The 12,834-nt window shown below is 49.0% G+C and overlaps 1 protein-coding gene across 1 annotated transcript in view; it reads left to right on the plus strand.

Moving 5' to 3' along the window:
• Nucleotides 1–12,834, plus strand: part of MSRB3 (methionine sulfoxide reductase B3) — a 33,067-nt gene that overhangs the window by 531 nt on the left and 19,702 nt on the right. The gene's annotated exons all lie outside the window — the stretch shown is intronic.

A 12,834-nucleotide genomic window follows, 5' to 3' on the forward strand; every position in this document is an offset into this window, starting at 1 on the left:
CGGGGGTCGTGGGTCTGGTTTTGCGAACGAGTGGAGGCGAATCAGGGAGGCTGTGCTAGGGGGGCGGGGGGAGGAAGAGGTCTGCACGCTCTGTCTGCTAAAACAACGAGCCCGAATGCGCCTCCGGCCGGCAGAGTGACGTACGGACGTGGGTCTGATGTCTGCGGGATCGTGTGGAGCGCCGCCTTGGGCTGGCCGGCCGGCGCCGTTCAGACTCGCGCCTCGCGGGGCGGGGTGTGTGTGTTTGTGTGTGTGTGTTGCTTTCCACGCAGGATGGCCTCGGCAGGCATCTTTCTCTAAGGAGCCGGGGCTGAAGGAGATGGCGTTCCTTTTCTACTCCCACGGGGGCGATGGAAAACTTCCCCGAACCAACCAAATAGGGCGCTAGTTTAACAGCACAAAGTGCGCGTGACCTCCGAAGTGGGTAGTAGAAATAAGGCCCCCCCTGACTCAGTTTGCCAGGAATCTAGAATGTCCAGGATTCTTTCGAACTGTCCATGGAGGTCTCGGTCTCTCTCTGTCCGATAAATAGTTTAAATATTTTTAATTGTCAGTATTGAAGGTCGTATGCTTTCAGTCTGTGGAACTGTTACGGTCTTGGCCTTTTCTTCTCCTCTGGTTGTCATTCTGATTTGTGCTAATGTTGAATCCTGACACCAGAGAGACTGCGGCGTTGCATAAGATGAGTGGAAAAAACTGGGACAGGGAAATCTCCCCCCCCCCCTTTTCATAGTATTGAACAAGGATGCAAGTGTAGAGCGACAAGAAAATAACATGCAGATTAGCATTTTCATTCCTTTTATATTACCCTGTTTTTCCCGAAAATAAGACCTACCCCAAAAATAAGCCCTAGCAGGATTTCTATGCATTTGTGGTATAAGCCCTAGTGTGTCTTCTTGAGAAAAAATAAATATAAGACAGTGTCTTATTTTCGGGGAAACACGGTACAAAGAGAAAAGCTCCAAACTATTTAAATACTTTCTCAGTCAGGACTTCAAAACAGACATCTTCAACTACAAGGCAGGCCAATGAATCTTGCCTCTTAGACCCCTCTTTCCCCAAAGAGGCATGTTTGAGACACTACAGTGGTGATATTTCAGGGAATCATTTTAAATACCTGTTATCTATGTCAGGGAATTACCTTCTCTAGTGGTAATGTCACTGCCTATATGCTTGCCAGTTGTGAGGGACACGGGATAGATGCTAATTTTGAAGTCATATTTGAAGGTTCTTTTCCCAATGGACTACAGCACATGGTTTGAAGAGTACAGCTTGAGGGCTGTGATTGTTGAGCAAATCATGCTGTTAATGTTGAAATATCTACTTGATTATCACGGTTGGACACTGTCAATCAGAGAACTGTCCTGAATGTCCCTAATAGTAAACTGTTCTTTAGTATCTGATGTGGCATGTTTATATCTAACTAATGAAATGCAGGTTGTTATGATGGACACCCTTTAAGTGGAGACGGTACAAAACATCTCAGGGTGCTGTGTGCACAGATCTGCATCATGCACACTCCTGTCAATGAGGACAGGTCACCAAGTATCACAAAAGTAGGGCAGGGTTTTGCTCTCATCCTCAAATGCAGTGCTTTGTTCTTCCTTGTAGAAGTGAATTGAACCATTTGGGCGAAATTGAAACAGGCTCATTTGGTGACACTGTTGAAATGTGGTCCCTCTGTTCTCTAACCTCTGTTCCCATGAAACTCAAGTCTGCTGCTGTTCTGTCTCTACAGCCCCATTTTTAATTCTCTTGCAAAATGCCCTCTACTGTGTTGCAAGGGATATCACACCCAAAATGTCTTTGCTTTTCTATTGTTATGGTTCTTTATCAACACAGGCTGCAAATCATTGCCTGATTACATACATTGCATTAATTGTATTGGTTAAACATAAGGAGTAGAATTAGTTTTGTGTGTGATTGTTTAAATCAGTTTTACTTTAATCTTGCCTAAAATGGTAAGCAATTAGATTGTGAACCAATTAAGGTAGCTTCAAAGGAAATAATTGCCACTAACTTAAAAAAACGCTCCCTTATTTAATTGTTTGAGATTCCAAAAAGGTCTTGGTTTTATCTGGGCTATAATAATTAGTTTAGGCAAAGCGTTGATCCATGCCTTCAGTTAGAGACGCAGATTTCCAGAAGAGCAGGAACAGATACTGTGTGGCCTTGTAGCAACTCCTGTCATTACAAGGCATTGAACAAATAGGGAGTTTCCCACATCACTGGCTTGTTGCATACAAATGAGCACACAGTTGGACTAGAATCCCAATGCATTTTGTGTAACTTTTTCTTCTACCCCTTCACCTCGTATTTCTGCAACAAAACAGATTTGCAAGATGCTGCCATACATGCTTTCTATAGTTGTGATTTCTGTATGCCTTTATTTTTTCCTAGTTGTGGATCCGCCTTTGTGTTACATCACCAGCAAATGTGCTCAGTGCTTCAATGTGACCCTTTAATATCTTTTGGTTTTCCTATACCAGAGGTTCTCCTCTCCTCCCTGAAAGGAAATGAGTCTTCCAGTGCAGTCCAATGCAGATTTATTCCAGTATAACTCTACTATGATTATTTGTTTGTTTATTCCATTTATACCCTGGGGACCCAACTTGGCTTACAGCATTCTCTCCTTCTCCCTTTTATCCTCATCACAACCTGGTGAGAGAGGTAGAGTGTGGATTCAAGCCTTGGTCTCCCAGATCCTAGTCAGGCACCCCTATCACTGCACCACTCTGGCTCCACTGAAATCAGTGGGGTTAGGCTGGAGTAGCTCTGCATAGGATTGTATAGTGTGGCTCTTTGTGTCAAGTGGAAAGCCTGAACATTGGTGATCTGTGGCTGCCACCACCATTTTAGAGATAAAAATGGGCCATTTAAAAATGCTGATCCTGATTTTGCCTGCCGCACAGTGGACTCAGGCAACCTATAATCTTTGAGTGCCACAGCAGTCCCTTGCAGCTGTTTCAGCACATGAAAAGGTGTGGGGGAATAAGATTGCCTGGTCCTGTTGCTCTGTGAGTCTGATTGGATTGGGCCATCATGGCATTTTTAAATGTTCCAAGTTCACCTCTGAAATGGTGGCAGTATCCACGGGTCAGACCCATGGATGCCATAATGTCTGCTTTGGCCCACTGATGGAAAAGCAGGAAAGGAAAACTATGGGCTATTATTGGGCTGATAAGACCATGCAGTGCGGCCATGTTGGGGTCAGGGATACCAGTAATAGGGGGTCAGGGGAGATACAGTGGTGGGACTAGGTAGAATTCCTTTAGGAGGAATGGAAGAAGCCGGAGATACGGTGAGGCTCGGACTTCTTCCCACCTACTTCCCACCTTGGGAAATGCTGGTTGTGGGGCTAAGGAAAGATACCCTTCTCTGACACTGGTGCTGTGTAATGCCAGGTCTATTAATAATAAAATCACTGTTCTTCGAGATTATCTTGCAGAGCAAAATGTAGACCTGGCTTGTGTGACTGAGACTTGGATGAGAGAGGGTGAAACTGTCGCCCTGAACCAGCTTTCCCCGCCTGGGTTCTCAGTCCTCCACCAGTCCTGGACTAATGTGCGGGGAGGAGGAGGAGTGGCTTTGCTTATCCGCGAATCTTTTTCCTTCAGGGCACTCCCTGCACCAAAAATAGCTTGCATTGAATGTGCTGGCCTGGCATGGGATGCCAAGGAGAGTTTGGCTGTCTGGTTAGTATACTGGCCTAGCTTGTTGGATGCTGTATTGGACTGGGCTCTGGAGCACCCCAGGCTGTTGGTACTGGGGAACTTCAATGTCCATGTCAATGATGCAGCGTCCTCTGAGGCTAGAAACCTAGTGTTGTCCATGGGGGCACTGGGACTCTACCAATTTATATAAACTCCCATGCAACAAGCAGGCCACACGTGAGGATAAATGCTGATCTGGAAGCTGCAGAGACAGTACCATGGTTATGTAATTACGTCTTGAAGGTCCAGTTGAACATACCAAACCCTCCATGTTTAGACGGTGAGAAGATTTATGCTCACCTGTGGAGCCTAATGGACCCTAAGCGGCTTCAGGCTGCTCTGTGGGATCCAATGCCCCCTGGTGGCTCGTTAGATGATCTGGTTGAGGACTGGCATTGCTGGCTCTCCGAAGCCATCGATGAGATTGCCCCCTGGCGCCCTCTCCAGCCTTGAGCCAAACTAGCTTCATGGTATACCCCGGAGCTACGGAGGATGAAATGAGAGCTGAGACGGTTAGAGTGATGTTTATGGACGTTTATGAAAGCCTATGAGATGGTAGTGAAGACTGCAAAGGAAGTTTACTATGTGGCTTCCATTGCATCTGCGAACTCTTGCCTGGCCCAGTTATTTAGAACCATTCAATCATTAAAGATATTGCCACAAGGCAAACAAAACAGTAGGGAATTGGCTATTGGCTGTGAGGCATTTACAAGCCATTTTGCAGATAAAGGCATGTCGCTCCGCCAGGACCTCTCGACCACAGTTGAAACAGTAAGGGAACTGGAAGCCCCTTGCCCATCTTCTGGTCCTTTATTGGACCACTTCAGCTGACTCTACTTGGAAGATGTCGACAGGATCCTGGAAGCTGTTAAGCCTACCACTTGCCTCCTTGACCCATGCCCATCCTGGCTGGTTAAGGCCTGCGGGGATGGTGTGCGGGACCCCCTGGAGGAGATAATCAATTTGTCCCTTTCAACAGGGACTTTCCCAGTGGGGTTGAAGGAGGCTGTGGTGCATCTGCTCTTGAAGAAGCCATCATTAGACCCTGTGGTCTTAGCCAACTATCGCCCAGTGTCTAACTTGCCATTCCTGGGTAAGGTAGTTGAGAGGTTGGCAGCTGAGCAACTTCAGGTTTTCCTGGATGAAGTTTCTGCCCTGGTCATGGGATGGAGATGGTGCTGGTCGCCCTCACAGATGACCTCCGGAGACAGCTGGATCGGGGCAGGTTGGCACTGCTGTTGCTTTTAGATCTGACGGCAGCATTTGACATGGTCAGTTATGATCTGTTGATCCACCGCCTCGCCAACATAGGAGTTAGTGGGACTGCCCTACAATGGTTTTCCTCCTTTGTTTGTGGTCAGGGACAGAGGGTGGCATTTGATGAGATAGTCTCCCAGTGGTACCCACTGGAATGTGGTGTGCCGCAAGGGGTGATCCTCTCACTGATGCTATTTAATATCTATATGCATCCCTTGCCCAGCTGGCATGGAGGAATGGGTTGGGTTGTCATCAATATGCCGATGACACCCAGCTCTATCTGCTGATGGGCAGCTGACTGGACTCCACCCCAGAAAATCTGGGCAGGGCATTAGAGGCCATTGCTGATTGGTTGAAATTGAATCCATCAAAAATGGTGGTTCTGTGCCTGAGCCGGGGCAATGTAGGTTTGGGAATTAGGCTCCTGGCCCTTGACAGGGTGCCATTGGTGCCTGTGCTGAGGGTTAGTAGCCTGGGTGTGATACTGGATGCCTCACTTTCTTTGGAGGCCCAGGTCACCATCATTGGCAGGCCTGCCTTTTATCACCTTCAGCAGGTCAGGCAATTGGCCCCTTATCTCTTCGCCCAGGACCTGGCCACAGTGACCTATGCAATGGTCACTTCTAGGCTAGATTACTGTAACTTGCTGTACACGGGTTTACCCTTGAATCTGACCCAGAAACTCCAGCTGGTGCAAAATGCGGCAGCTCGCCTGCTGACTGCAACACCTGTGTGGGGGCATATTCATCCAGTGCTCCACCAGTTACACTGGTTACCAATTCAGTACCAGATCCATTTCAAGGTGTCCGTATTAACCTTTAATGCCATGAGCGGCCTGGGGCCTACATATCTAAGGGACCACCTCTCCCCATATACCCCCCAGAGAGCCTTGCAATCCACTGATCAACATCTACTGGTTATCCCTGGCCCAAAGGATATCCACTTAGCCTCAGGCAGGGCCAGGTCTTTCTCTGTCCTGGCCCCTACCTGGTGGAGCGTGCTCCAACTTGAGAGCAGGGCCTTGTGGGACCTATTACAGTTCCACAGGGCCTGTAAAATGGAGCTGTAACTCCAGGCCTTTGGTTGAGGTGGTAGACACCAAATTAGTTGGCCTCTCTGCATAAAAGTTGCCCTGACTATTTGCCTTATGCGGAATCTGGGTATTATATGAACAATACTGTTTGACTGTAGTTACCATCAGTCCAGCTTATAAGGGATCTGAACTGTTAATTTGCCATCATTTAATTGTCTGATGCCCCCTTTTCTCGCAAACACACCAATTTCAATCCTTCTTTACGCAGACAATGCCATCTTTCTCTCTAAAACAGAACTAGGTCTAAAATCAGTAATTAATGCATTTATTACATATTGCAATAAAGAGGACCTTAAAGTTAATTACTCCAAGTCAAAGATCCTTAGGTTCTCTAGAACCTTTCATAATGGACCTAAGGTGATAAGCGCACTGGGCGGGACCTTGGAGAGAGTCCCCTCCTTCAACTACCTGGGTATCATTTTTAACTACAACTTATCATGGAAACCACATATTCAGGCGGCCCTCAAAGCTGCAAATAAGGCCATTGAAAAATTCTTTTATTCCAAGGGTGTTAAACATGTACCAGCTGGCCATTAAGATCTTCAATGCGAACGTTGCCCCGCAGATCCTTTACGGGTGCGCGGTGTGGATTGAAGGTGTATCTGACATCCTTGACTCACCCCTACACACTTTTCTGAGGGAAATTGCGGCAGTCCCGAGATGTGTAGCGGGAACCGCACTTAGGGTTGAATTTGCCCAACCATCAATGGAAAAGAGAGCCTGGCTTGCAGCTTTCAAACTGTTTGTGAAGAAGGGTGCCCAGGGTGGTAGCACGAATAAAGTGGGTTTCTCACATTTAATCCCCTGCGACACCTACAAAAGCAGTCGATCAAAGCTAATTACACAGAAATTAACAACCTTGGGGATTGATATAACAGCTTCATTGTTAAACGAGTCGCTCAGAGAAATTAAATCAAAACTAAAGGAGCTTGACTTCAGCAGTACCTTCCAAAGAGCTCGACGTACTTGCTCTGGTCTATCCTTGGGTCTTGCCCCCCCTGAGGCGATTCCGTCATATTGCTACACTTTAAAGATCCCAAGACAACGCAGAGCGTTCACCTTGGCGAGACTTAACTCCTTCCCCTCTAAGGTGCTCTCTGGTCGTTTCTTGGGACTTCCACTTTCGGAACGTGTTTGCGACTGTGGACAAGAGATGATAGAAACTATAGATCATATAATGCTTTTTTGTCCTAAGTGGAATAAGGAAAGAGAGAGATACATCATTCCCGTTATGAGAAAAGAAAAGCTTCCCCTCCTTCCTTGGGTAGTTTCAGTGCTTTTGTCTGATAACTTCCTTGACAATCAAACCACGGCTATAGTGGCTTCCTTTCTAGCTGCGGTGATTAAGAAAACAAATCTCCCTGAGTTTAACTAGTTTACTGCTGATAACTGTCGACCTTTTATTATTATTATTATTATTATTATTATTAGTCTGATGTTTTAGTTGTTTTAAGAATGAATGTTATTACCTGGTTTTGTTTATGCACTTACTGTTACCCACCCCTGAGCCCATTAGGGAAGGGTAGGATATAAATTTAACTAATAAATGAATAAAGAAATAATAGAAGAAGAACCAGTAAATCACCTGGAATTTAATTTTGGTTGAAATACACAGTTAGAATACTGCTTTACAATGTATTTGTAGTTTCTTGGGAAACTTCAGATGCAGCTGGAGTCCAGTCTTTACTCATGGTAAGAGGATATGAAATCAATAATTGGGCTTTAAAAATAGCCTTCAATAACTGCAGTGTCATTAGAGGACAAAAATGCATTTTTGTACTTTAGTATGCAATTTGTACTTTAGTATGCAATTTTAAATCCCACTGTGGAATGACTTCTGATATTTGGCAAAAATGAGACAAGACTATCAAGGGAACTGGCTTGGAGCACTGCCTAAGACTGTGAACAGTGTGAGATGTTCTTAGTCCTTCTTCTAACACAACTTGGTAGACAGCCCTAGTCCCATACCAAGTGCTTTGTACAAACTCTAAAACACAACATAAATGCTAAGTAGTATACCATTGTTATGAAGGTTTTTAATGTAATTGCTTGCCAGAGTTGTGGGGGTCCAGAATGTTTTCTGCATCTAAAATTTGGACAAGTATTTTCTTTCTGAAAATATTAAGAGCTGTTGGCTCCTAATATATTGCCTCAGCACTTTCATTGACTTGACAGTTTGCTGCAGCTTTGAGCAATGGTCTTTTTTTACTCTGCTAATAATTCGTTAACAAAGACATCTAAAAAGTTCAAAATTGAGCATAACCTATTCCATTCTTAGAGACAGTTTTCCATACTGACAAGTGTAACGACCCCCACTCACCAGGCCGGTCACATGCTTGATCTGATCTTCGTGGCGGGGGGTACAGTGGACTGGATTACTACTACAGTAGTACCATGGTTGGACCACCATGCCCTGAAGGCCCATGTGAACATTGCACCCCAACCCTGTATGGGCGGTGAGCATATTTTAGCTCGCCCGCAGAGCCAAATGGACCCACAGTGGCTTCAGATGGCCTGCAAGAACCTATGCCCCTTGGTGGCTCGTTAGATGAGCTAGTCAAGGATTGGCATGACCGACTCTCGGCAGCCATCAACGGGATCGTTCCCTGACGCCCTCTGCGCCCTCGGTCTAAGCAGGCTCCTTGGTTTACCCAGGAGCTGCAGCTGATGAAATGAGGGCTCAGATGACAGGAGAGACAGTGGCAGTGCGCCCGCAACGAAGTAACAAGAGCATCTTATATGACGTTTATGAAAGCCTATGAGATGGCAGTCAAGGCTGCGAAGAGGGAGTTCTACGCGGCCATGGTTGCATCTGCTAGCTCATGCCTGGCACAGTTGTTTAGAACTATTCAGTCGTTAACAGATCTGCCACAGGGCAGACCAAATGCTAGGGAATTGGATAACGGCTGCAAGGCTTTTGCGAGCTATTTTACAGATAAAGTCTTGTCCCTTCGCTGCAATCTCCCCGCCACAAGTGAGACAGTGTGCAAACTCGAGGCTCCATGCACGTCTTCTGGTCCTATTCTGGATTATTTCAGTCCACTCAGCCTTGAGGAAGTTGACAGACTGCTCTCAATGGTATGCCCAACCATGTGCAGCCTTGACCCGTGCCCTTCATGGCTTATAAAAGATGGCCATGATGGGTTTCGAGGTGCTCTCAGGGATATTATCAACAAGTCTCTCGCTGAGGGACTGTTCCCGGGAGCACTCAAGGAAGCAGTGGTCCACCCTCTCCTGAAAAAAACCATCCTTGGACCCGGCCAAATTGGCTAACTACCAGCCGGTCTCAAATTTGCCCTATTTGGGCAAATTACTGGAGAGAGTGGTGGTGATTCAGTTGCAGAGCTTTATGCTAGACCCTTCCATGCTAGACCCTTTCCAGTCTGGCTTTTGTCCAGGCCATGGGACGGAAACGGCACTGGTCACCCTCACGGATGACCTACGGAGGCATCTGGATCAGGGCGGTTCGACGATACTGTTGCTGTTGGACCTGTCGGTGGCATTCGACATGGTCGACCATCAGTTACTGGTTCACCGCCTCGCTGACACTGGGATTCAGGGGCTTGCCTTGCAATGACTTGTCTCCTTTCTCCAAGGTCGGGGACAGAGAGTGGCGCTAGGGGAGCAGACATCCCAGAGGTACCCATTGGTCTGCGGGGTTCCCCAAGGGACAGTGCTGTCCCCAGTGTTATTCAACATTTATATGTGCCCTCTTGCCCAGATTTGCCTAGACTCTAGGCATAGGCTAGGGTGTCACCAATACGCGTACGACACCCAGCTATATCTGTTGTTGGGTGGTCAGTCCGGCTCTACCCCAGAGGACCTGGATCGGGCACTGCAGGACATGACGGGCTGGCTTAGACTGAGCCGATTGAAATTAAATCAGACGAAGATGGAGGTCCTGTGCCTGAATCGGAGCGGGTTAGGGGTAGGGATCCCACTACCAACCTTCGATGGGGCACCGCTGGTGCCAGCGCCAAGAGTCAGGAGCTTGGGAATGCTCCTGGATGCCACCTTAACAGTGGAGGCCCAGGTAGCAGCTACTGCCAAGGCAGCCTTTTACCATCCACAGCTGATTAGGCAGTTGGTTCCCTTCCTCGAATGCAATGACCTGGCAACCGTGATCCATGCTGAAAAGTACCGAGACTGACGAGTGATTACAGCTCTCATACTTTATTAATTCAGAACAAGACAAGACGAAATAGCCAGTTCACAGGCCGGCAAGAAACTCACACCCCAAACACACCTCACACCGTGCATTGGTTCTTACTGTGGCCGAGAGTTCCATAGGCTCTTGGCCGGGAGCCTAGCCCATCTATTGGTGTGGCTAGGATCCTCAGAGTCCTTTGTCTCTGGGAGGGAAGCTCAGAGGCTTGTCTGACCGTGTGTAGCCTTTGCCTTGCACGCGGTCTGGAACGAGTACATTACACATGCTGTGGTCAACTTTGAGATTTGACTATTGCAATGCACTCTACATGGGGCTGCCCTTGTCCCAAATCCGGAAGCTGCAGCTAGTGCAAAATGCGGCAGCCAGGCTGTTGATGGGTCTCTCCATTCGAGAGCACATCTGGCCTTTGCTAAAGGCATTGCACTGGCTGTCAATAGCATACCTGATTCGCTTCAAGGTGCTGGTTTTGACCTTTAATGCCCTATATGGCTGGAGGCCTGCCTACCTGAGGGACCACCTTTCCGCATATGCCCCCCAGAGAGCACTGAGGTTGGGAACCCAAAACCGCCTGGCTCTCCCCGGTCCAAAAGATGCCAGATTGTCCACCAATAGATCTAGGGCCTTCTCAGTGGCGGCTCTACACTGGTAGAATGAACTCCCGGAGGACATCAGGGCCCTGCGGGACCTTTTACAGTTCCGCAGAGCCTGTAAAACAGAGCTCTTCCACCAGGCTTTCGATTAGGAGCTGCCACTGATGAACGAGCTACTGAAATAATCTATTACGGCCCGCATGCTACTGGCATTCTACTGGGGATACTGGTCTAGTCATACTGGACCATCTTACAATGATTGCCATCCGCACTTTGCTATTGTACTTAATCTACACTTTATATATTATTGTTGAATTTTATCTGCGTTTTATTGTAATTTTAACTCATTGTACACCGCCTTGAGCCTGCTTGTCAGGCAAGGCGGGATATAAATAGAAATAAATAAATAAATGAATAAATATATTTTGCAGACATCCTATCTCTGTGTGTCTTCCTATATAATAGGGCTGCCAGACCCCCTGAACTGGTGAGGTTTACCCACTTTTTGAGGCTTCAACCCACCTGCCGGCCAGCCCCATAGCTTAGCAGTTTTGGGGGAGGGGGCCTGGGGGGACACCAGCCAATTAAATCAAAATTAATTAAGGAGCAGGCCGTAGTTGGGCCATGTGACTGCGCACTGTGGGGCCCACTCCACTGGGAAGTGCGGAAGCTCCGGGACTCGCCAAGCACCCCGTTGCGCATGCACGAAACTTTCCCTTGGAGCCGGAAGCAGAGGTGGACTGGCGCCCGGGGAGACCTGTGGCCTTACTCACATGGGCAGCTGCAAGAATGCCTGAAGGCACGCCCAGGGAAGGAGGCAGGGTTCATGGGTCACACCCCACCATTCACTGGGACTCGTGGACAGGCGGTCAATGGGGGAAAGTGGCCAGGGGACACCCGGGGAAACAGCGCTGCACCGGGCGCCATCTCCTCCCCCGCTGGTAGCTGGCCTGGCCTGGTGGGTGACACGTCTCGCAGTGGCCTGGGCTGAGGGCGGGTGCACACATGTCCCACGGGCTCACTCAGACGTGCCTGCGGTGCGGACAGCCACACTTCCGCCTCCTTCTCTTGCGCCGACCACTCACACGCTCGGGGCCCTTCCCTCCCCCTCCCCCCTGGAGATGTGGTGGAGCAACGGCGAGGGAGGCCCAGCCTGGACCAGCTGGCAGTGAGTCAGGGGCAGGTGGAGAGGGGTCGGGGCACACGGGGCAGGGACAGGGGCCACCCCCCCTCCCGGGATGGCCTCCAGCCAAGCGAGGGGTCCGGAGATTGCCACAAACTGGGCAGGCCTGAGCTTGGGAGCTGCTGGCTGGGGAAGGGTTAACCCCCTGTTACTGTATGTTAATGAGCTCCATGGTAATCAAAGGAGGCTGGCTTAGGCAGGCATGCAGGCTGGGTTGGCTGCTGCTGCCGCCACCGCAGTTGGGGAGAGATGAGCCTGCAGTTCCAGCCTAGAACCAGAGGAAGGAGTGCACACTCGCCGTGGGTGGGGGAGAGGGGGAGCCGAGGATTGGGGAGGGGCCTGTAAAAACCGTGGGGGGCAGGCCCCGTGTGCCCTGCGGTAGCTATGGGCCTGCTGCTGGCCAGTAGGCTGGTGGGGGAAGCCCTGCCCCAAGCCTGAACACCTGCAGCCACCCCCTCTCTTTAAATTTTGCAGAGGGGAGGGAGAGGAGTGGCTTTGGGTCGCGCCCCGCCGGCTGGAAGCACTTAAAGGTCTCCTTTAAGCGCTTACAGCAGGCGGGGACTAGCCCTGTGTACCTGGACGCACGCTGCCAGTGGCCGCCCCTCTTGCAAGATTTAAAGGGCCGTCCACCTGTTTGTTGGGCTCTTTAAATCTTGCAGGAGGTTTGGGAGAGGGGTAGATGCCGGCAAGTTTTCTTAGGGGTGGGTCTTGGAGCAGGACATCCCCAAGGTGATGTCATCACGTTGGGATGTCCCACCCCCTCCGGGAATGGTCTCCAAAGTCCCCCACTGGGGACAAAATTGGACCTGACAACCCTACTGTATAACCAC

Source organism: Gekko japonicus, unplaced genomic scaffold (assembly GCF_001447785.1).
Source record: "Gekko japonicus isolate JY-2015 unplaced genomic scaffold, Gekko_japonicus_V1.1 scaffold1075, whole genome shotgun sequence".
NCBI classification, from domain to species: Eukaryota; Metazoa; Chordata; class Lepidosauria; order Squamata; family Gekkonidae; genus Gekko; species Gekko japonicus.